This window comes from Eulemur rufifrons, chromosome 5, assembly GCF_041146395.1.
Source record: "Eulemur rufifrons isolate Redbay chromosome 5, OSU_ERuf_1, whole genome shotgun sequence".
Taxonomy (NCBI): domain Eukaryota; kingdom Metazoa; phylum Chordata; class Mammalia; order Primates; family Lemuridae; genus Eulemur; species Eulemur rufifrons.
In genome coordinates, this window is record NC_090987.1 from 55,456,200 (window position 1) to 55,480,737 (window position 24,538).

Sequence of the window (24,538 nt, forward strand, 5' to 3'; positions counted from 1 at the left end):
GGTTATTTGTGGTTTGTCTGAGATGTAAATTGAACTGGATGTTCTGGTTTTGTGATTGTTTTGGGTTTTTGTTTGTTTGTTTCTGCTAAATCTGGCAGCCCCACTCACTGTAAACCTGGATCCTAAGACCTTCTCCACAACTAACTTCACTGTGTAGCCTTGTGCCAAGTGTCAGCTTATCCTCAGTTTAACCCTCTATAAAATGGGAGCGATGCATCTGCTTGGCAGGGCCAGAAGCTCCCCAAAGTCAAGAACCTCCACTTGCTGTGGTCGTTGCTACATTTTCAACACTCAACACAAGTGCTCAGAAAATGTTGATTGGATCACTGAATCCTACAAGTACAAGCACAGACTGCAATGTGGGCGTTGAAGAAACATTTGTTTTTTTCCATGTGGCCAGGAGGGAGGTCATTTGGGTGTCCATGAAAGGAGCTCCCAAAAGCCACTGGCCCAAAAAACCTACCCCCTCAAAGAAATAAAATATTTTTAAAAAAGCTGCCAGGTGCAGTAGCACACACCTGTGATCCCAGCTACTTGGGGGGCTGAGGCGGGAGGATCGCTTGAGGCTGAGAGTTTGAGACCAGCCTGGGTCCCCATCTCTAAAATAATATAAATAAATCAATAAGAGAAAGGGGAAAAAAAAGCACAAAGGAAAGCTGCCCAAATCCTAGCACTGGAGTTGACCTGAACACCAGTCTTGGATCTGTCTCGTATCTAAATATTTTCATCACTTTCCTCATCTGGGATGTGGTACAATTGTGGCCTGCCTTACAGACTCCACAGGCTATTTAAATGTGTCCATAAAATATTTATTAGGCAGTTACCTTATGCCTGGACCTTTGCTACAGATCTGAGTACAATGACAAACGAAACACATATGTAATCAATGTGGTGTGCTAGAAGCCAACCCCTACTGGCTTGGGAGAGCTGATTGCTAAATCTTCAGAAATTTCATAAGCCATTTGTTAACACAGCAATTATTAAAAATTACATTAAATCAATGTAAAAATTAAAAGCGGAACTTACAATGGAATACATGATACTAAAGGTAGAAATAGAAAATACTCAAAAGTCACCACCCCCAAATTATTTTACTACATTTGGCTGTGAACACTGCACTGGAGGTTGTTTACAAATATCGATTGATTTGGCAGGGGGGCGGGGCTGGAGAAGCAGCATCCCCCATAATGCTGATACACTCTGCCTCCCTTCCCCAAATAAATAAAAAAAATATTGATTTGGCATCAGAGAAATATTAGACAGTGGTGTGCTACCACACAGCTCCGCCCAACTTTGTGTTCAAGTGAAGTCCATTGGCCCCTTGAAATTGACTGTGGTGGGAGTATTTACGCCACAGAAATTGGCAGACAAAAAAAAAAAAATGACATAAAAAAAAAAACACTGGAGGCCGGGCACGGTGGCTCAGGCCTGTAATCCTGGCAGTCTGGGAGGCGGAAGCTGGAGGATCCCTTGAGCTCAGGAGTTTGAGACCAGCCTGAGCAAGAGTGACATCCCGTCTCTACCAAAAAGAAAGGGAAAAAAAAACCCAGCCGGGCTTTTCAGGCGCATACCTGTAGTCCCAGCTACCTGGAGGCTGAGGCAGAAGGGTCAGAAAAAAGAAGAAAAAAAAAAAAAAAAACTTGGAGAGCATTTGCCAGGACATCATGCTATATAGTCTTTGCCCTCACGGAGTTTGCAGCCCAATTGGGAAACTTACACATAAATGAAATGATTGAAATTAAAAAAAAATAATTGGAATTTATGAAGAGTGCTGTCAAAAAAACCTGAGTGAGCCGGGCTAGAGAAGAACAAGGGCAAACCTATTAGACTGGGGGACAGGGAGGGGCTCCCTGAAGAGGGGGTGTTTACGCTAAGACCCAAAGGATGGGAGGAAGGAAAAGAAAGCTCTCTGAAGGTGAAGGTCTTGATATGGGGTCCAGAGCTTCAGGGGCTGCGGGACCTGTCGGAGGCAGCCTGGCTCCAGCACGTGGTGAGAAATCATATGAGATAAAGTTAGGGAGGTGAGCAGCGTCCGGTCACACAGGGCCATGGATCTGTGGCAAGACTCTGGCAATTTTTAAGCCTAGCACATAGTACGTTCATCATAAATGTTACTTGCAACATCATATACCTGCCACCTATAGCAACTCTATCAGGTCTGGCTCTTAGTCTGGTTTATCGAGGAGGAAACAGAGGGTCCAGGAGGATCCCTCTCACTGGTTCCCACGTTGGTCACTAGCCGAGCTGCATTCACATCCAGGTCTCTGCCCATTGCCCTAACTGCCCCTGAGAGTGCCTGCAGGCACTAAGTCCCCAGCCCTGCCCTGCTCCTTACCTGACACCGTGGAACTGATGAAGACAGTCACACTGCAGGACGGAGGTGCTGGGAGGGGGCCCACCTGACCTTGGAGAAGCCGCCGGCGGGTGCCTGGGCTAAGGGGGCCCACACTCATTGCTGCCCTCCCACCTCGATAATTCTTCCCTGGGAAAGGGCCTGGGGTTCAGCAACCTCACGCCAGTAGCCCGGCAGTCTTCCTGGGAGGCCGGCCGGCAGTGCCGTCTGCAGTGGGGCACCTGTCTCGCCTCCCACGGCCCCGCGGCGTCCTGCAGCCCCCAGCACCTCCAGCGACCCAGGGAGTTGAACTAGCTGCTCCCCACTGCCCTCGCTGGTCTGTAAGTGCTACCGGTGGACATTAGACAGTGGCCTCCCAGGCTCGGCCTCTGGATGTTGTCTCCTCGAGGCACAGGCTCCCTCCCCAGCTCCCAGCCCTGAGCGCTCAGTGGTAGCCACAGCAACGGTGGTTTCCTGGCACTGGGTGTTGGGGCCCAGGGACCAGCCAGCCTCTAAAACACCTGGGTCCCCCGGGCCTCCCTGTCAGTGGAGCCTGAGCCCAGGTGTGCACGAGAAGATGCTGGGAGCTGTGCCCAGCCCCGGCAGCAAAGGCTAGAGGGACAAACACTCGCCCACCAACCAGGAACAGTCCTTCCAGGTCCAGGCACCGCGTGTACTATTTATTTACACTTTTTAGAGATGGGGTCTCCCTCTGTCACACAGGCTGCAATGCAGTTGTGCAATCATAGCTCACTGTGGCCTCAAACTCCTACGCTCAAGCGATCCTCCCACCTCAGTCTCCTGAGTAGCTGGGACTACAGGTGCATGCCACTCAGCTAATTTTCCCTTTCTTTCTTTTCTTTTCCTTTTTTTCATTTTTAGACAGGGTCTCACTCTATCACCCTGGGCTAGAGTGCAGTGGTGTCATCATAGCTCACAGCAACCTCAAACTCCTGGGCTCAAGCGATCCTCCTGACTCACCCTTCCAAGTAGCTGGGACTACAGGTGTGCACCAACATGTCTGGCTAATTTTTTTCTGTTTTTAGTAGAGATGGTGTCTCACTCTTGCTCAGGCTGGTCTCAAACTCCTGACCTCAAGCAATCCTCCCTCCTCAGCCTCCCAGAGTGCTGGGATTAGAGGCGTGCGCCGCCGCACCTGGCCACGTGTGCTATTTAAACCATCAGTTCTCATATAGGGGCGATTCTGCCCCCAGGGGACACTTGCAATGTCTGGAGACAGTTTTGGTTGCCACGACTGGTGGGAAGGGTTTCACCAGTATCTGGAGGGTGGAGGTCACAGATACTGCTCAACACCCTGCAAGGCATGGGACAGTCCCCACCACAAAGAAAGACCTGTTCCAGATGGTCAGCAGTGGTGAGAAACCAGCTTTAAATCTTTGCCTGCTGGAGGCATGGAGACTGAGACCAGCTCTCTTTGACAAGGAGGGAGATTGGCAAGCCTCTGAGTGGTGACAAAGGACCTACTGGTGTCAAACTGAGACATGCTGTTTGAAATACTCAGCAGCATATGCTGTATGTCCAGGGAAGACTCTCACGATTCGACATTATTGAAAATGCCCTGGGGGCCTGACCGTTGCCCCCCTCCTGTCAACTGTACCCACCCACCACTGGAAGCAGAGAGAACAGACGACACCTTGGCATCCGTGCGCCTGGTTTGAATGCTGGCTCCTCCATCCCCTTCCTGGGGGGTTTACGTAAGGGGCTTCAGCCACATGGTCTGTGAAATAGGAACAAGAACCACTCAGGACACTCAGAGGCAATAGGCAATGCAGTGCAATGTGTTAACAGATCAAGGTCAATGCCAAAATCCGCCATGAACACCACAATAATAAGGCAGTTGGGGCATGGGTCTGTAAAGTGCTCAGTGTGTAGTGGGCACCCGATAAACAGTGATATCGCTTCTACTGAACAACCTGGGATTTTTCATATACCTTTGTGTCTTTGTCTATATTATCCTTTCTGCCTCAACTTCCCTTCCCTGCCTTGTCCGCTCAAGAAAGACTCTGCCATTCAGGGGTCACCTAGACCCTCCTCGGGTTCAATGATTTGCTAGGAGGACTCTGAGAATTCAGACAAGCTGTTATACTCGTGGTTGTGGTTTATTATGATGAGCTTCCAGGTGTCTCCTCCCAATGAGGTTGTGTGAACAGTGCTTAAGTTTTCAAGCAACGACATGTGCCAACACGCATGGTGTACTGCTAACCAGCGAACCCCGCCCTGAGCTTTGGTGTCCAGGGTTTTTATTGGGGGTTGATCATGTAGGCCAGGTTGACCACCTGCATGGCTGACCGCAATCTCCAGCACGTCCAGGGCTCAGCTGATACCATGCGACCCAAAGCTCACACCATAAATCACTTTGTGACTGTCTAGTGTGACTCAAGACCCTCCAGGCAAACAAAGACACTCTTATCAGACAGGATATTCCAAGGAGGTAGAGGTCAACTCCCAGGAGGAGGTCAAGCAATAAACCTTTAATGTGCAGGGTGTGGACAACCCAGGCCTCCTGAGTTAATCCTTTAGTCAGCAGTAGTGCCACATTAAGTGGAGTTGACTGTCACCATTTGATAGATCAGAATACTGAGGCTCAGAATGAGAAATTTCTCACTAGCCTGAAGGGCAGAGTTGGGGAGTGAGGGCTGGTCTGGCCCCCACCCCAAAGCCAACCTGACCATCCAGCCACCTTCCCACAACGCACCTGGACCCTCCAGTTTGGCCACACCCCACTGACTTCTCTGAGGCCCCAGTTCTGGGCTCCAGTGTCAGTCCAGACCTTCTCTTAGCACCTCGTCTCACCCATCTTTAGACCTTGAATTTCCCTGCACCGTAATTTCTGTTCCTTCCCCCATTTCCCTGGGTCCCAACAGGCTCCTTGGACCTGTCTCCGCTGTATGGCTGCATATGGCTGTGACCCCTTGGTGATACCTCGGGGATGTTCATAGGAGGATCAGAAGGCTTTGACCTTGACTTTGACCCCAGCTTTCTTTCTATTCTCTAAACTGGGCTTTCTCAATCTCACCATGACTGACACTTGATGCCAGATCATGCTCTGTGGCGGGGCTTGTCCTGCGCATTATAGCATAGCATATCTTGAGTAGCATCGCTGGCCTCCACCACTGCCCCAACTACCAAAGTTCCAACAATTAAAAAATATCTCTGGACATTGCAGTGTCCCCCAGGGGGCAGAATTCCCCGTCTGAGAACCCCTGATCTAACGCATCTAGCTTATTTCAGCCCCAGGGCCTTTGCACATGCCATACCTGAAGTCTCCATCCCGTATCCTTTCGTGTCATTCACATTTCAGCTTAAATGTTAACTCCTGAGGAGCTCTCACTGCCCATCCATTGCTCAATGTCCCCTTAAGTCACTCCCGATGCCATCACCCTATTTTAACTTTCTGCATGGCACTCACCACCAGCGGATATGTTTCTACTTGTTTACTGTTTGTCCTGTAAGAACATGAATTCCATGAACACAAGGATCTTGTCGGCCAAGATCAGTGTGCCTGGCGCATAGTAGGTGCTCAGTAAATAATCGTCACATCAAAGGGCTGATCCATGACTGTTTTGTCTTTCTCTGCTCTTGTGTGTTACCACAGACAGCTGAGCAAGACTGAACTGCCCCAGGAAGGACAGAGGCCCTCTGCAGCTCCCTGGCATTCCTTGGGGGCTCCAGCCTCCCTTTGCTCTTGCTGGTGGTGGAAGGGCCAATTTAGAACCCTCTGGAGAAGTAAATTGGAGAAGAAATTTTCCTGGGCTCAGTGCCACCTGGAAGACACACACCCCTGCAGCAATCCTAGTAACTTTTGTCTTAGCTACTTCATGGGTGTCTTCGTGTCCAATTCTCCCAGCAACTAAGATAATGAACAGGACTTTTTGGCTCTTGGGTACTGGCTTAGCTGGGCACTCAGCCAGACCTGGTGGTTAACTGTTGTGTGCCAGGCTAATACAGCTGCTCGTAACGGATGCCATTCGTTGAGGGTCTGGGAGGTGCCAGCTGGTTGACATTCCGTGTCGGCAGTCTGCACAACGACCACAAGGGGCAGACATTAGGATCCTGCCCTATGGAAGGAAAAGAACAAGGTGCAGAGAGATGAAATCCCTTGCCCGTGAGGCTTCCCCTCTGTGGGCCTGAGTTTTCTCAGCAGCCTCCTGGGCTGTGGAGAGAATGAAACGCGTTTACATAGAGAGTGAGCTTTGCAACACGCCTGCATCGTGAGATGGGCGCGAGAGATGCTGGTCATGATTAATTAATATTATTCCCTCTGCCAGTTTCACCCAACAAGTGGTAGAGTCAGGAATCAAACCAAGTTCAGCCTCCAATGTCAAGGTTCCAGCAAGTGTTATCGAAATCTAAGTCTCTAGACTGGGGTTTTCTGTCTTCGATACTGCAAGACATTTAGGGCCAGACCGTTCGTCCTTGTGGGGGCTGTCCTGTGCCACAGAAGGTGTTGGGTGAGCAGCAACCTTGGTCCCCCCCCAGATGCAAGTAGCGCACACACCCCAATCACAACAGCCACACACGTAGCCCAATGTTGCCAAACTGTCCACTGGGGGCAGAATGTCCCCCCCACCAAGAACCACTGCTCTACCGGTAGTAATAATAATGTTACAATTTTTTTTTTTTTGACAGATTCTCACTCTGTTGCCTTTGCTAGAGTGCAGTGGTGTCATCAGAGCTCACTGCAACCTCATAGTCCTGGGCTCAAGCAATCCTCCTACCTCAGCCTCCGAGTAGCTGGGACTACAAGTGCATGTCTCTTAAAAAAAAGAAAAGGAGAAAGAAAGAAAATAAGTGTCACAAACAATTTGCCAAAGGGCCCTCAGCAGGGAAGTGAGCTGAGAGTCAAACCCAAATACTATTCTAAAACCCAACAGTCATTGGCTAAACTGGAATCTGTGGATAGTAAAAAAATTCTTGGCAATTTTTTTGAAGTGTGACAATGGTATTGTGGTTCATTCTTTTTTTTTTTTTTTTTTTAAAGAGGGTATCTTTTAGAGACACATAATAAAATATTTATAGAATGATAAGATAATTGGTATTTGCTTCATATAATACCAGATGGGGAGGTGGATGGGGTGGGGATGGGGGTTGGGAGAGGGGGTAATGGTGGCAGGGGCTGGGCCTGCCAGGGACTCATGACACCATTCTGCCTACTTTCCTGAATGTCTGAAATTCTTCAAAGGAAAAGTGTAAAATAGTCTTCAGCTTGTACTCTTAGAAAATAATCACCGTTATCATCACACATTGAGTAGGCTCTGAGCCCCAGGCCAGGAGATTCTAGACTTCCTTTGCTGTCTTGCATGGCTAACATGATCACTGCCACTTTACGGAAGAATCCAGGCTGAGCAATGTTAAGAAACCAAATTAACTAACTCTGAGCCAGGAAGCGCCTGGACTCTGCGTGAGCGGGAAAGCGGCGCCCCCTGGAGCCCATCCTGTGAATTGGCAGAAGGAGCTTGAACCCAGGGCAGGGTGGAGGGAGAGGTAGCAGGTAGGGGAGGTGCTGGCCGGCAGCACTGCTTGGGGAGGGAGGGCAAAAACAAACAAACAAAATAACAACAACCAAAAAAACAGCAATCAAGAAAATTAACATTTTCTTTAATTTTTTTATTACGTCTAAATACTAAATAATATTTTAATGCAACATTTTAAAAAATCAAAATTAGGCCAAGCACAGTGGCTTATGCCTGTAAGCTGTGATGCTGCCCATCTGCAACAAGGGCAGCCAAGGACCAGGCCCACCAGGACCCCTGCGTGGCATCGGCCCCAGAGGGTCCTCTCCCGTCAGCCCTAGTTGTAGACGCCTCAGCCCGCGTCTCCTGTCCGGGCTCAGAGACACCGTGCACCACATTCTCACACAGTGTTGGGAATGTGCTGGAGGAGAAAAAGGCTCGGGAGAGGTGGTTCTTCCCACCTCTCTGTATATTTCAAGGCCCCACACAAGTCTCTCTCCTCCAGGAAGCCCTCCTGGATCTTCTATAACCCTTCTCTGGGTCCCCATGGCACTTTCTTCCCTTTAGAGCGAGGAATGGACCTTTGCATCTCCGTGCCCCTAGGGCAAACACAGGCACAGACACGCTAAGCTTCAGCCAGTGTTTGTTGAATGAATTCATGTCCGCCCTGATGTAACAGGCTGAATTTTTGCATCACCCCCAGAAATTGATGTGTTGAAATCCTAACCCCCAGTATGATGGTATTTGGAGACGGGGCCTTAGGGAGGTCATTAGAGTTAGGTGACGTCATAAGGCCGGGATCTTCATGATGAGATTGGTGCCCTGATAAGAAGCACACATTGAGAAAAGGCCATGCGAGGACACACGGAGGAGGTGGCCATCTACAAGCCAGGACGGGCCCTCACCAGACACTGAATCTGCCAGCACCTTGATCTTGGCCTTCCCAGCCTCCAGAACTGTGACACGTAAATCTCTGTTGTTTAAGGCACCTGGACTATGGGATGTTACGGTAGCAGCTCGAGCTGACTAAGACACCAAACTTGCTGCAAACCAAGTCACATCATGGTGCAGCTGGGATAGAGCTTGGCATGCTGGATTCCTAGGGCTGTCATCACAAAGGCTAATTTTTCTGTTTTTTGTAGAGACAGAGTCTCCATCGCTCTTGTTCAGACTGGTTTTGAACTTCTGGGTTCAAGCGATCCTCCCGCCTCAGCTTCCCAAAGTGCTGGGATTACAGATGTGAGCCACTGTGCCTGGCCAGAAAGAATATTTCTCAAAGGATATGCAAGTAATCAGGGAGAGGAATGTCTGGGGAGGAGGAGGAGTCCACACATCACCCCTTGATAACTCTAAATCTTTTCCTGCATGCTTCTGTTATAGCGACCTCATTTTTATTTTTAGGTGCTAATTAGGAGTCCTCTATGGGGGCGCTGTCCTCCAGAACTTTCTGTGATGATGGAAGTGTTCCCTGTCCACCACACGTGGTGACTGAGTGCTTGAAATGGGGCTAATTCCACTGAGAAAGGGAATTTTCAATTTTATGTAATTGTCATCTGTTTAAATGCAAACAGCCACAGGGGGCCGGTCACTAGTGACCAAATCAGACAGAGCTGCTGCGTAGCACTGCGGAAAACATTTTAGGATGTTGGACAAAAAGAGCCAGGTTCTGAAGTCAGTGTAGAGTTTGCAGAAATTATGTTGTCTTTTTTTTTAAAAAGTAGATGTATGGGGAGGAAAAAAAACTGATGAGAAATTGACTAAAATACACGCAGGGGCTGGGATTGGGGTTATGTTTCTTCCTCCAAATGTTCTGTAACAAGGTTACAGTATTTTTAGAAATAACTTATATATACAGTATTGCATAAATAGTAGAGTAAATGTTATATATTTAGGATATTAATTTACTGTATGCAATGATATAGTATATACTATTTAAATTACTATATGCTATTTTAAATTACTATATACCACTGCAATTTAAATTACATGTAGTATATTAATTTAGTATATGTGGCCGGGTGTGGTGGCTCATACCTGTAATCCCAGCACTCTGGGAGGCCGAGGTGGGAGGAGGCTTGAGGCCAAGAGTTCAAGACCAGCCTGAGCAAGAGCGAGACCCTATCTCTACAAAAAATAGAAAAATTAGCCAGGCTTGGTGGCATGCCCATAGTCCTAGGTACTTGGGAGGCTGAGGCAGGAGGATCACTTAAGCCCAGGTGTTTGAGGCTGCAGTGAGCTATGATAATGTCACTGCACTCCAGCCTGGGCAACAGAGCTAGACCCTGTCTCAAAAAAAAAAAAAAAAAATTTACTATGTCCTATGTGGCAGGACATAGTAAATTAAATTACATACATTAATTTACTATATCCATGTTATAAGACATAGATTAAAATAGTATATTAATTTATTATATGCTTTGTGTATATGGTACATAGACAATGAAATTACATACAGTATATTAACTTACTATATGCTTTGTTATATATAGTACATAATAATTAGATTACATATACTATATTAATTTACTGTGTGTTATGCTATAGTACATTGTTACTCAAATTGCATATGATATATTAATGTGCTATATACCATGTTATAAAGTTAATTAAATTATACATAGTACATTTATTTATACTATATCATAGTATATAATAATTTACATTATATCTGGCATCGTAGACATCATTTAGACGTCCTCAGTTATTCAAGCCCTCCCTAAACGCTGCCTTTGAGTTTTGTAAGTGCAGTATGGTCCAGCTCCCCGGACAAATGCACTTGTTCTTTGTTCAAAAGTTGCGGATTTCAGTCCCTCTCTGGCCTTCTTGGACAAGCGGTTTTCTCTCTCTGAATGTTAGTTTACTCATCTGCAAAATGGGAATGTCGTCATGCCAATGAGGTGCTGATAAATAGTCTTCAAAGTGTGCTTGTTCCGGGGTCGTCAAGGTCAGCCCCGTGAGCGTGGTAATAGTACAAGGTCATTTGACCTTTGCCCTGGCTTGACATTCGAACTGACAGTACAAACTGCTGGCGCCTTAGCAGGAATCAAAGACGGTGGCACCAAACATACAGTTCATCTCTGTGCACGCACCAAAAATGGGGAGAAAAGCTAGTTTCAGTTAAGGATGTTCTTAATGAAGCCTGAGGAAACAGTAAAATTGCTAATTAAAAAAAAAATCTCAACCCTTGAGTATGTCTTTTTCCTCCTTATTCATTTTGTTTTATTTCCCCAGCTTTATTATGAAAATAATAATCGTATATTCAATGTGATGTTTTGATATCTGTGTGCATTGTGGAATGATTAAATCAAGCTAATTAACATATTCACCACCTCATCTACTTATCCTTTTTTGTGGTGAGAACAATTTAAGATTTACTATCTTAGTAAATTTCAAGTATACAATACCCTAACTCATTTTTGTCATATTATTTTCAAGTTTACATACAGTAACATTGGCTTTTTTTGGTGTGGGGTTTTTTGTTTGTTTTGTTTTTTGGAGATAGGGTCTCACTTTGTCACCCAGGCTGAAGTACAGTGGTGTGATCATAGCTCACGGCAGCCTCAAACTCCTGGGCTCAAGCGATCCTCCTGCCTCAGCCTCCCCACTTGCTGGGACTACAGGTGTAGTCCCAGCTAATTTTTGTTTTTAGAGACAGGGTCTTTCTGTGCTGTCCAGGCTGGCCTCAAACTCCTCAGCTCAAGTGATCCTCCCCGCTAAGCCTCCCAAGTTACTGGGCAGAACCGAACGGCTGTATCATCCCCCCGAAAAGCTCCCTCACGCTGCCCCTTTGAATTCACACTCCCTCTGCAACCCCTGGCAACCACTGATGTGTCGTTCTCTGTCACAATAGGCTGTGTTTTGGAGCATGTGGAATGAATGGAGTCATACGGCATGCACGTGACCTCCCGAGGTGGCTCCTTTCACTTAGCGCAATGCCTTCCAGATTCACCCGTATCGCCATGTGCATCAAAAGCACCCTCCTTTCTTATTGCTGTCAGCATTTCATTATAGGAATGTGTTATGCATCAGTCTCTCTCTTTTCATTCCCCCGTAGAAGGATATTTGGATGCTGTACTCATTTCCTGTGGTTGCCATAGCAAAATACCACTAGGTGGCTTAAAACAATAGAAATGTATTCTCTCACAGTTCTGGAGGCCAGAAGTCCAAAATTAAGGGGTCAGCAGTCCAAAATTAAGGGGTCTTCGAAGGCCCGAGGGAAGGATCGTTCCTTGCCTCTACCAGTTTCTGGGGGTGACCATCAATCCTTGGCATTCCTTAGCTTGTAGACGCGTCACTCCAATCTCGGCCTCTGTCACCGCACAGTGTTCTCCTCTCTCTGTGTCCAGATTTTCCTTTCCTGAAATGGACACCAGTCATTGGATTAGGGCCCACCCTAATGAACTCGTCTCAATTTGATGACATCTGTGTTATCTTCTGAATGTCTGTGTCATTCCCCCCACCCCACCTGCCAAATGGCCATATTGAAACCTGATCACCATTTCAACGGTATTAGGAAGTGGCCGTTTGGGAGGTGATTAGGTCAGGAGGCTGGAGCCCTCATAAATGGAATTAGTGCTCTTATAAGTGGCCTTATAGGTGGCCCCATAGAGCCCCCTTCTCTGCTTCTACCATGTAAGGACACAGTACACGCATCATTCATAAACCAAAAAGCAGACTTTCAGCAGATAGCAAATGTGCTAACACCTTGATCTTGGAATTCCCAGCTTCCAGAATTGTGAGATGTAAATTTCTGTTACTCATAGTAAGACCCCACCTCTACAAAAAATGGAAAAATCAGTTGGGTGCGGTGCTATAGTCCCAGCTTCTTGGGAGGCTGAGGCGGGAGGATCGCTTGAGCCCAGGAATTTGAGGTCTCAGTGAGCTGTGATGATGCCACTGCACTCTACCTGGGGCCACAGAACAAGACTCTGTCTCAAATTAAAAAAAAAAAAAGAGAGAGAGAGAAGGGAAAAAACCTTCAATGATCCTAATTTCCAGATTAAGTCACATAAGGTACTGGGGCTATGGTTTCAGTATATCTTTTAGGGGGTACACAATTCACCCCACGACAGGAGTGACGAAATGGGAAGTCCACATAAAGTCCTCCTGCTAAGCATCAAGTCCATGGTCATCTCTAGAAAAAGCACTTGAGAGAATGTTTGCTGTGTCGGCAGCTGAACTGGTGGCCTTTTCCAGGTGATACCATTTCTGCTGGAAGTGTCTGACAAACTATGATTCAGACTTGGTGGTTTGGCAGGCATTTGCTTAAAAATGAACAAAATGAGCCTGTCAACTCAGGAAAACAACTGGCAGTATTTGTTGCCAAGGATAAAATTCAAGCTTTCAAGGGAAAGACAGAATTTTCAAAAACTTGTATCCACCACTGTGAGTTTGGCAGCTTCCTGGACATTTAAAGATTTTTCTATGCCTGCAATGCCAGCTACTCTGGAGGCCAAGGAGGGAGGATCACTTGAGGTCAGGGGTTTGAGATGAGCCTGGGCAACATAGTGAGAACCTGTCTCAAAAAAAAATCGTCTAGTCCCGAGGGTGGCAAACTTTGTCTGCAGATGGCCAGACAGTCACTATATTCAGCCGTGCAGGCCAGACGGTCTGTCAAAATGACTCAACCTGCTGCTGTAGCGCAGGAGGGGCTATAGATGACATGTAAACAAAGGTATGTGGCTGTGTGCCAATAAAACTTTATTTGCAAACACAGGTGGGGGGCCAGATTTGGCTATGGGCCATAGTTTACCTACCCCTGACCTGGTCCAACATTTTTATTTGACCAGGAGGGGTTCACCCAGGTCACACAGCAAATTGGTAACAAAACCAGAACTCACGCTCTGGCCTGCCAACGTCTGTCCTTGTGCCCTCACTTTGTCCTCTCAGCTGGCTTCTACGGACTCAATTAGGTGCTCATTTACTCCACTAATTGAGCAGGGACTTTTCCCAGATGCTTCCAGGGCAGGTGCCAACAAGAAACCACAGTGTGAATGCAGTTATAACCACCCACATCTGTGGCAAATGCAGGATGGTGACCTGGGAACAAGTGTGGGATGGGAATGTGGCTAATGTCTGCTCCGTGTCAGGGATAACCTTAAATGCTTCCCATGCCTGTATCTTACACATCCCTAAGGAGAATCAGAGAAATGAAGTATACAGGGAAAAGCATAGTCTTTGGAATTAGGTGGGCCTGGACTTTAGTTCTGACCCACTGTTAGTAATATGTGACTAAGGTTAACTCACTTCACCATGGAGCCTCAATATTTTTTCCATAAAATGAGAACAACACACCACCTCACTGTGTGTAAAATACCTGCTTATGTGCTTGGCATGTTGTGCATGCTTAATAGAAACTTCTAGGCTCAGCCGTAGCCTGGATTTGCTTACAAGACGTGGTAGGCAGCTTCTAGAATGGCCTCTGTTGGTTCTCATCTCCTGGTACTCACTTCCTTGTGTAATCCCCTACCCTCGAGTGTAGGGCATTTAAGATTTGCTTCTAATGAATATAACACATCAAAAGTGATCAGGTGCGGTTTCTTAAAAAAATTAAATATTGAATTATCGTATAATCCAGCAATTCCACTTCTGGGTATTTACCCAAAAGAATTGACAGCAAAGTCTCAAAGAGATCTTGTGCACCCAACCCATGTTCAAAGTAGCATTATTCACAGTAGCCAAAAGGCAGAGGCAACACCCCAAAATGAATGGATAAACAAAATGTGGTATATTCACACAATGGAATATTATTCTTTAGACTTTATTTATTTGTTTGTTTTTGGGACACAGTTTCGCTCTGTCACCCAAGCTAGAGTGCAGTGGTGTGATCATAGCTCATTGCAGCCTCGAACTCCTGGGGTCAAGCGATCTTCGTGCCTGAGACTCCCGAGTAGGTGGGACTGCAGGCACATGTCTGGCTGACTTTTTTTCCCCTAGAGATGTCTGGCCAAGCCTACCTAAATGTTCTCAGAATACTTGGATTAGTCTATAGTTAGGCAAAATTACGTAACACAAAACCTATTTTATAGTAAGGCGTTGAGGCTGGGCAGGTTGGCTCAAGCCTGTAGTCCCAGCTACTCTGGAGGCCGAGGTAGGAGGATCACTTGAGGTCAGGACTTTAAGGCCACCCTGGGCAATCATACTGAGACCCTGTGTCGAAAACTAAATAAATAGGCTGGGTGTGGTGGCTCACACCTGTAATCCTAGCACTCTGGGAGGCTGAGGCAGGAGGATCGCTTCAGCCCGGGAGTTGGAGGTTGCAGTGAGCTATGACAATGCCACTGCATTCTACCCGGGGTGACAGAGTGAGACTCTGTCTCAATAAATAAATAGATAGGTAAATAAATCTCTCATGTAATTTATCGAATACTGTACTGAAATTAAAAAACAGAATAGTTGTTTGAGCACCTAAAGTATGGTTTCTGCTGAATGTGGATCACTTTCAAAGCATCATAAATTCGAAAAATCGTAAGTCGGGGACCATCCACATTTATGTGAGATCCCTGGAGTAGTCAAATTCACAGGGACAGAAAGCAGCATGGTGTTGCCAGGGGCTGGGGGATGGGAAATGGGGAATCCATGTTTCATGGGGACAGAGTTTCAGTTTTGCGAGATGAGAGAGTTCTGGAGACCGATGGTGGTGACGGTTGCACAGCAACGTGAATGCAGTTAATGCCCTGAGCTGTGCACTTAAAAATGGTTAAGATGGTAACTTTTATGTTGTGTGTTTCATCACAGTTTTTTTTTTTAAGTGGCAAAAAGAACCTTTCTCCCAATCCAAGACCAAGGAAGTTAGTGAGTGTGACTGCTGCAGCTAAAATTAGCCTGGAGTAGGGAGCTCGCCATCCGTGTCCTGACACCTGCACCGGCACGGCAGGGCCACCCTGTCCTGCCAGTCATCCCCCAGCCGGCCAGTGGGGGCCCAGAATAGGCGAGGAGGCTATTTTGGTACAATCTGTTTTCTCAGAAAGTGAGATCTGAGAACGTTCATGCTGGCAGGCAGGGAGCCGACTTATCGCCAACACCCACCAGGTGCTAGATAAACCCAAGCAGAGTCTATCCAGGCATTTTTACAGAGCTGGCTTTTGTCATCCCCACTCCAGACCTCATCTTGTGCAAGGGCTTTCTAGCTAACTCCTCCTCGCCATCCTAAGAGGAAACCGAGGCACAAAGAAGAGGAGTTACTTGCCCAACACCACACATCTCAGAGGTAAAAAGCCAGGGTTTGAAGGAATTTGGGAAACCTCAGAAGCTGGCCTCTATTTTCTTCTCTTTCCCGTTCTTTTTAGATTAAAGTAGAGTGTAAGCATACTGCAAGTTCTGACAAACACATATAGTTGTGTAACTACAGCCACAATCAAAATACAGAACAGGGCTGGGTGCGGTGGCTCATGCCTGCAATCCTACCACTCAGGGAGGCTGAGGTGGGAGACTCACTTGAAGCTAGGAGTTCAAGACCAGCCTGAGCAACAGCGAGACCCCATCTCTACCAAAAATAGAAAAAATTAGCTGGGCGTGGTGGCTCAAGCCTGTAATCCTAGCTACTTGGGAGGCCGAGGCAGGAGGATCACTTGAGCCCAGGAGTTGGAGGCTGCAGTGAGCTGTGATGATGCCACTGCACTCTACCCAGGCAACAGAGTGAGACCTTGTCTCAAGGGAAAAAAATAAGGTACACATAAGTTTGCTAGGGTTGCCGTAACAAAATACCTCCCCGCCCCAGATTAGGGAGCTTAAATAACAGAATTTTTTTTCACAGTTCTTGAGGCTGCAAGTCTGAGATCAAGGTGTTTGCAGGTTTCGTTCCTTCTGAGGTCTCTACTCAGCGGCAGATGGCCTCCTTCTCCCTGCGTTGTCACATGGTCTTCCCTCCGTGCATGTCTGTGCCCTCATCTCTTCTTCTTCTTTTTCTTTCTTTCTTTTTTTTTTTTTTTTGGCATTACAGACACTTTTTTAATGACGACAGATGATAAATTTATACAAATTACAAGCTAGAATATAATGAATACAAGATCCATCCAGATAACGGTTAGAAAAGCATCATTTACAAAAGTAAATCTGATTCAAGTGGCTAAAGAACGCACGCCCCCCCCATTTTGATAATTACACATGGCTTGAAACGCTGCACATCTAAACCTCCCCCCAGTCAGCGCACTATTCGATACTACAGCATATTCAGTGACTGTAGGGATTTAAAGATTCTAACACTTTTAGCATCGACATCAAGAGACATCTGGTAACAGGTTCACTATGCAAAAGTCAAACGAGAATGTGTGAACGTTCTTTGCAAACCGTGCAAAGCTGTGCAGATGTCGTTAGCTATTGTTATTATTACTGTTCAATGAGATTTCACTGAACATGGGGAAAAGGAAGACTACTTTGTATAACTGACAAATATGACCTATAGAACATCTTAAAAGGAATGCAGATACTACTTTGAAGGACATGTAGCAATAACACAGGCAAGGAAAGTGTGGCCAGGAGTGATGTCAAAGCATTCACAACTATTTTAAGGAATATATAAAGGATTAAGCTAGTCAGAGATTATGTGTAATATTTGTTGTTAGGTTCCCAAAGTCCCTGAAAATAATTTGTTTTTTAAGGTGACTCTTTCCCCCTGAAAAAGGAAAAAGAAATCTTGTCCACTTATTAATGTACTACTTCAGCCCAGTTCTTACAAAAATTATCTTAAACATAGGAGTACAGTCTGAATTACTAGCTATACTATTCTGGTGGACAACACAGGGTGCTTGACAGCAGAGAAACCTGCCACTAACCTAAGACAAGTGACAAATTCTGTGCCATAGTTGAACCATTTATCAAATGAGCCTAACAATAGTTTACAATTTCACCTGAGTATAAATTAAACAATAAACATGAACTTGTCTAGAGACAAAAACTACACACTAGATAGGTTTAAAACAGGATAGATTTAAAGGAGGATTTAAATCCTTTGTTTCATGTACCTCAGGTTTAATCTTTCTTTGGGTATAACTTACTCCTTGGGTATAACTTACTCTTTGGGTATTCTTGCTGTATATATAAAATTTATATGAAAATGAAAAATAAACACCAAACAAGTCAATTAGTTGCTTCTTTTGTCAAAACCAATGAGATATGTGTGATGAAAACATTCTAATCACTACAAGGTATTTCTGTTAGATTCCCACAAAACACAGGGACTCCTTAATGACAGGTTTAAGTTTCTTCACTAACAACTCAAAACCAAATTCTACCGTTATATGTGAAATGGTATCCATTTGAAGAGCTAATGACATCAGATGCATTCTACAGCAGACTTTTCATTTTTCAGCACAACAGGAAAAAGGATTAAATTCTGGGGGGCAAAATGGGAGGTGAGAAAGGTAACACGTTACAGTAAATAGGGTTAAATCAGTAGCTTGGACGGATAGTTCAAGTTACACTTCCTAATTGAGGTTATTCTTACAATCAGTTTTCGAACAATAGTGAACATATTCCTACCTTAAAACATTTATAAGGGCTCATCTGTCGCTTTCCTTTCTATACATTTTGAAGTATATTTACTGTGCAAGAGGAAATAAGTGAGGCATCTTGAAAAACACATCTATCTGCCAAATACTGTATGTTATTTATCATAGTTAAGAACAGCAGCAAACAAGTGAGCTTACAGTTTAAAACCTAGGAAAAAACTGCTTTGAAAACAAGCCTATTTTGAAATAATCCTAAATATCAACCTAGCATTAAATTTTAACTTTCAAACACTTGGTACTATTTCCAAGAGGAAATTACAACAGCTTGTGCATGTATCCCTGGTTTAAATATTGCTGAAAATAACCCATATCTATTCAGCAAATATCTGAAACCAAACAAAATAATCCAACATTGGACATTAATATTTTACAAATAGCATAAGATCCCAAAGGTACAAGAAACACCTTGGCATTATGTAAAAAGAAATTAGTTGGACAATTCTAAATCCAACAGGGCATCTTAAAAGGGGACCATCTAGAAATCTATCACACGATACTTCGGACTCAAACATTATACTAAAATTGTAGTCTTTATCAAACAAACGACGCTTTACATTTAAAATAACTACTTAAAGACATTTACACTGTAGACAACATGTAACTATAAGCAACAATGAAAAACAGTCCTATAATAATCATCCTGATCTTTTATTTTTCTCAACAATTAAATAAATACAAATGCCTACTTACTTGACTTTTAGGCCTAATTATCTCTCTTTTCTTTTAGTCCAGTTCCACAACATAAAAAAATAATAAAGGTGAACAAACAAATCAGTAATGGCAAACACTTTAGCAAGGGCCATTGTATTAGAATTATCAGTAACAGGAAATTTGGATTTTAAAAGAGTAAACTTTTAGTGTGTATCAAGCTAACATTAGAAATGGCTTTCAAAGATGCATACGTGATAGAAACCAAAACAGTGGTTATCTTCAGGTGGCAACATTATGGGGAATTTTAATTTTCTTCCTGATTGACTACATAATTTTCTAGTTTTTTAAAGAGAACATATACTATGGTTTTATAATTAAAAAAACAAATAGTTGTGGCGGGTAGTGTTTTTAGATTACACAAATAGTGCCAAATGGCTAGAAAGAACACAGACTAAGTATACCCACATAAAATCAGGTTCGTTATTTTTTTTCCATCAGAAAGGGTCTCAAAAATTACCTAATTTACTGTGTGTGTGTGTGTGTGTGTGTGTATAAAACTTAGCTTTCATTTAAAAAGACCGCTAGACCAGAAATCCCAAGGAGAATATTTCTTGGGTGATAAAAATAATCCATTTTTAAAATTGTTTACACTCCCAACATATGCAAAAATGAACACATTTAAATGTATACACTATCATATATGCTATAATGAAAAAAAAAAACTGTAGGAAAAAATATTTTAAATGGAGCTTCCCCAAACCTTGTAATTGAAGCCTAACTTCAATGTTGAATGAGGAAGCAAAGCATATCATTGAAAAGTTGGCCTGGAAAGCACAAAGCTGGCCTGCAAGGGGACTTTAAGAAGCAGGCTGGGTGTCCTGAGTAGCAACCTCTTTGCTTTGCTCTCTAGATCCTTCAGTAAATCAAAGTCCTTTTACATGAATGGGTGTAATTTAGCCAAGTTTTCCCATAAAATAATGTAATGAAAGATTTCTGCTGACTAGGGATTACACTTTATGTGAAATTCCTTAGTGACATTCAGATTAATTCCAGTGTCCACAATTTAAGCGCCTTTACATAGGAAATTAAAACCCCAAATCCAAGGACCTGGCATTTTCATGATAGCTAGGGAAAGTATTCCAGCGTAAAATGAAGTTTAGATTTGCTTCACTGTGCACATCTTAATATATTCAGAGGAGTAAAACCCAAAAGCAACTATAAGTCAAAATGCTATAAAACATTTTTTGTTGTAAGATAATTAAAGTCTTTCCAGAATAACGTGTAACTAAGTTAATACAGTCATTTGTAACTAATTTAACTTTTCCAAATTCTCATTTGCAAATGAGACTCATACAGTTAAAATCAATTATACCAACTATTGTATTAGAAGGATCAAAATTTACACTACTCAAATGTGACTCCTTAAGACCGATTTTAACATGTTCTTTCAACTTTATTCAAATCATCAGTGTCCCCCACCCTCAGCATTTACCATTTTAGAAAGATCAATTTAATGCTATCAACAGGTGACGTTCACTTTAATCCTGTTTGCCTTCAGGCCACTGTCCTGAGCCTTCATTCCAAGCCACGTACACACAGAGGGCCAGCACCGCATGGCCTGCCACCACTGCAACGACAGCAGCGTAAAAGTAGCTGTCCCTGTTGGACATCCCAGGGGCGCCTTCAGATATATAAGATTTAGTTGTGGAATATAACCCAGTAGGAACAGTGAGCATTAAAGCTGTGAAGAACAGGAGCGCCTTCAGGGTAGACGCTGACGAGCTTTCGTTTCCGAACGGGCTGCCGCTTTCTCTGGGCGTCCGTGGCGACGCCGGTGGCAGGCGCTGGGTGGCCGCGCTGGGCAGGCCCCGCGGCGTCAGTTCCAGACAGGCCGCCGCAAGTGGCCCTTCATCTCTGCTTATACGGATACCGCTGACATCCTCCTAAGTGCCCACCCCAAAGACCTCACTTTAACTTGTACTTCTTATAAACAACAGGAATTTACTTCTCACAGTTCTGGAGGCTGGGACGTCCAAGATCAAGGTGCTGGCACATTTAGCAGCTAGCGAACACTCTGGTTCATAGATAGCATCTTCTCGCCCTAACCTCCCATGGCAGATGGAGCTGGAGCTTTCTCTGGGGCATCTTGAAAGGGCACTAAATGCATCACGGGGGTTCCACCCTCATAACCTAACCACCGCCCACGGGCCCCGCCTCCGAACACCGTCACCTTGGACAGTAGGACTTCAACATGCGGATTTGAAGGAAACACAATTCAGTTCTTCACAGACACGCAGTGGCATTTTGTTGTGGTTTCAATGCGCAATTCATGTGATATTTGCCGTTCCTATCTTTCCTTTGGTGAAGTGTCTATTCAAATATTCTGCCCTTTTTTTTTTTTTTTGTTGTTGTTTTTTGTTTTGAGACAGTGTCTCCTTACGTCACACTGCAGGCTGGACATGAACTCCTGGACTCCAGTGATCCTCCCACCTCAGCCTCTGGAGTAGCTGGGATTACAGGCGCACACCATCATACTTCGCTTCTTTTGCCCAATTTTTTATGAAGTTACTATTATTATTCAAGGGTTTTTTTTACGGCTTCACTGAGGTATAGCATACAGGCACTGAACATATTTAAAAGGTACAATTTGGTAAGTCCTGACACGTGTCTAGACCCACGAAACCAGCACCACAGTCAGACCGTCAACAGACCCGTCGCCCAGTTTTCTCATTCCTTCCACCTGCCCCGTCCCGGCCCCCTCTCTCAAAGCACCCACTGATCAGATTTCTGTTGCTACAAATTAGTTTGCCTTTTCTAGAATTTTAAATTTTTATTTTATTTTAATTTTTTTAAGCAGGTCACTCTGTTGCCCTGGGTAGAGTGCAGTGGTGTCATCTTAGCTCACTGCAACCTCAAACCCCTGGGCTCAAGCGATTCTCCTGCCTCAGCCTCCCGAGTAGCTGGGACTACAGGGCACAACACCTGGCTAATTTTTCTATTTTCAGGAGAGACAGGGTCTCACTCTTGTTCAGGCTGGATTTGAACTCCTGACCTCAAGCAATCCTCCCACCTCAGCCTCCCAGAGTGCTGGGATTACAGGTGTGAGCCACCGTGCCCACCTTTCAAGAATGTTATATAAATGGACTCAGTATATTCTTTTTTGTATGGCTTTTTTCACCCATCATGATGTGTTTGAGGCTCATTCATGTTGTTGCATGTTCACCCCTTTCTACTGCTGAGCACTATGCCATTGCTTGGGTGGAGCACAGGTGTTCACTCATCCACCTTTTTTGGGGAGGGGAACAGGTTCTCACTCTGTTGCCCCGGCTGGAGTGCAGTGGCATCATCCTAGCTCACTGGAACCTCAAACTCCTGGGCTCAAGTGATCCTCCTGCCTCAGCCTCCTGAGTAGCTGGGACTACAGGTGGGCACCACGAAGCCCAGTTAATTTTGCTATTTCTTGCAGAGACGGGGTCTTGCTTTTGCTCAGGCTAATCTTGAACTCCTGATCTCGAGTGATCCTCCCTCTTTGGCCTGCCAAAGTGCTGAGATTACAGGTGTGAGCCACCATGCCTAGCCTTACTATTGGGTTTTGAGAACTCTTTCAGTATTCTAGACACACTCCCTTCATCAGATGCATGATTTGCAAAGCTTTTCTGCCAGCCTGTGGTTTGTCTTTCATTTTCTTTACAGATTCTTGGATGGGACTCTCAGTTGCAAATTCCAAGCACCCCAACTCATCTTCCCACTCGCCCTTGATGAGCAGTGAGAAGCATCACCCGCCGCTTTTTCCCAAGGAGCCAACAGTCTCAGAGAACGGAGGAGCCACTCAGCCTGTCGGTGGCAGAGCAGGGATTCGAACCCAGGTCTGCTTGACCTCAAATCCTGAAGACCTCACCTACTGCTGCCATCTCTGCCAGCGATCGGGGGCTGCCAGAACCATCATTCCTTTGTAAACCCTGAGCATCTCTGAGGACACAGACCCCGCAATGTCCATATATCATGAAGCCAAAAGCCTAAGAATGAGCAAGACAAGCCATGAGGGTTCAGTCACAAGAGATTTATTGGCTGATGCCTCAGGCCAAGCTTTGATGGACATGCAAGAGGATGAAATTGGGGGCCTTACCACCTGAGGACCCACCCAACTTCCAGGCATCACTGGAACAAGGCACTTTCTCAACAGCTGGGCAACACCTGGGACCCGAACAGTGTCTGGGCCCAACCCTCACCTGAGACTGGCCATGCCCACCGCATCCACCCTTCTTGGATGCCCTGGTGACCAAGGCTGAGATGAGGGTGGCCAGGAGGGACCCTTCAGCCATCATCCCCCTCACTTACCCCAAAGCAAGTTCCCAGCCTGCCCAGCAGCAGAATGACTGAGTGAGCAACAGTGGACTTCCAACCTGAGGGAGGACTAATACTTTCAGGTCCCAATGTGAGCGCGTGGAGCCCCTTGATGAAGCTGGATCTTGGAAACCCTGCCCAGCTGGCTGCATTTCTTTGGTTTAAGGGCAGCCTGAAGGCAACGGATCAGAACAAGCCTTACGCACACTGTGATCTCTCCAGCCTGCATCAGATGTGTCTACCGAGGGCTTCCTTTGTGCTGGGTAACTCGAGAGGTTCTCTGATCCACAAACACAAATGATCTAATGTGCAAAGCCATGTTTGATCATAATTTACAACAGTCCTGGCCTCCCCTCCTGACTGCATGGTGTTTATGAACTTATAAAGTTTTCCACGTCCAGCCTCACATCAGCCCTTCCGTATGGAGCAGGGGCAAGGGTCTCTGCTATACGGATAGGGGACAGGAAGCTCAGAGCAGCAAGGTCACCTGCCCAGGGACGTCCTGCAGGAGTCAGAACTTTCTGGGCATGGGAGAAAGTCTAGCTACTGTGGGTAAGAAGAGACTTGAAAATCAGCCCCAATCTCACAGTAGGTACTTCGGAAATGTCCATGAGATGAATGAGTCTCAATGTGGCTTGAGAGTCTTTCGGAGTCAAGGTGCAATTTTAGAGAAGGAAAAATAGAACCAAGAATCTAACGGCTGGGGTTTCTGGCTGCAGCTGCTGCTGGGATTCCGTTGGCCGACCCCACCCCCCAAAGGCTGTGACCCTATGGGGGCCTGGGAGAGAGAGGGGGACCCTCTGTTAACCCCCATATCAGCCCTGGTGGGTGGGCTGATGGCCCCAACTCACAGATGGGGACATCAAGGCCAGGAAAGGGTAGATCTGAGCCCAGGACATCTCCTGGTTCAGAGGTCCTGGGTCGGGGTCCTCTCCCCAGTGTCCCTCAGGCCAGCCCCTAATCTGCCTTCTTGGTCTTCTTCTTCCTGGAGCCCTCACTCAGCTCCTGCTTGGACTTGGCAGGCACAGCCGAATGCTGGGTGCTCCCACCAACGCCGTGGGAACCACCATGGGACCCTCCGTGGTTGTCATGGTGATGGTCCCCCCCCCTCAGGCTGCTCCAAACAGCACGGGGCAGATGCAGCCCTCCAGGGCATCAAAAGGGGAGCTGTGAGAGTGAGTGGCCATCAGGAACACCTGAGGTGGGGTGACAGCAGGGGGGACAGCAAG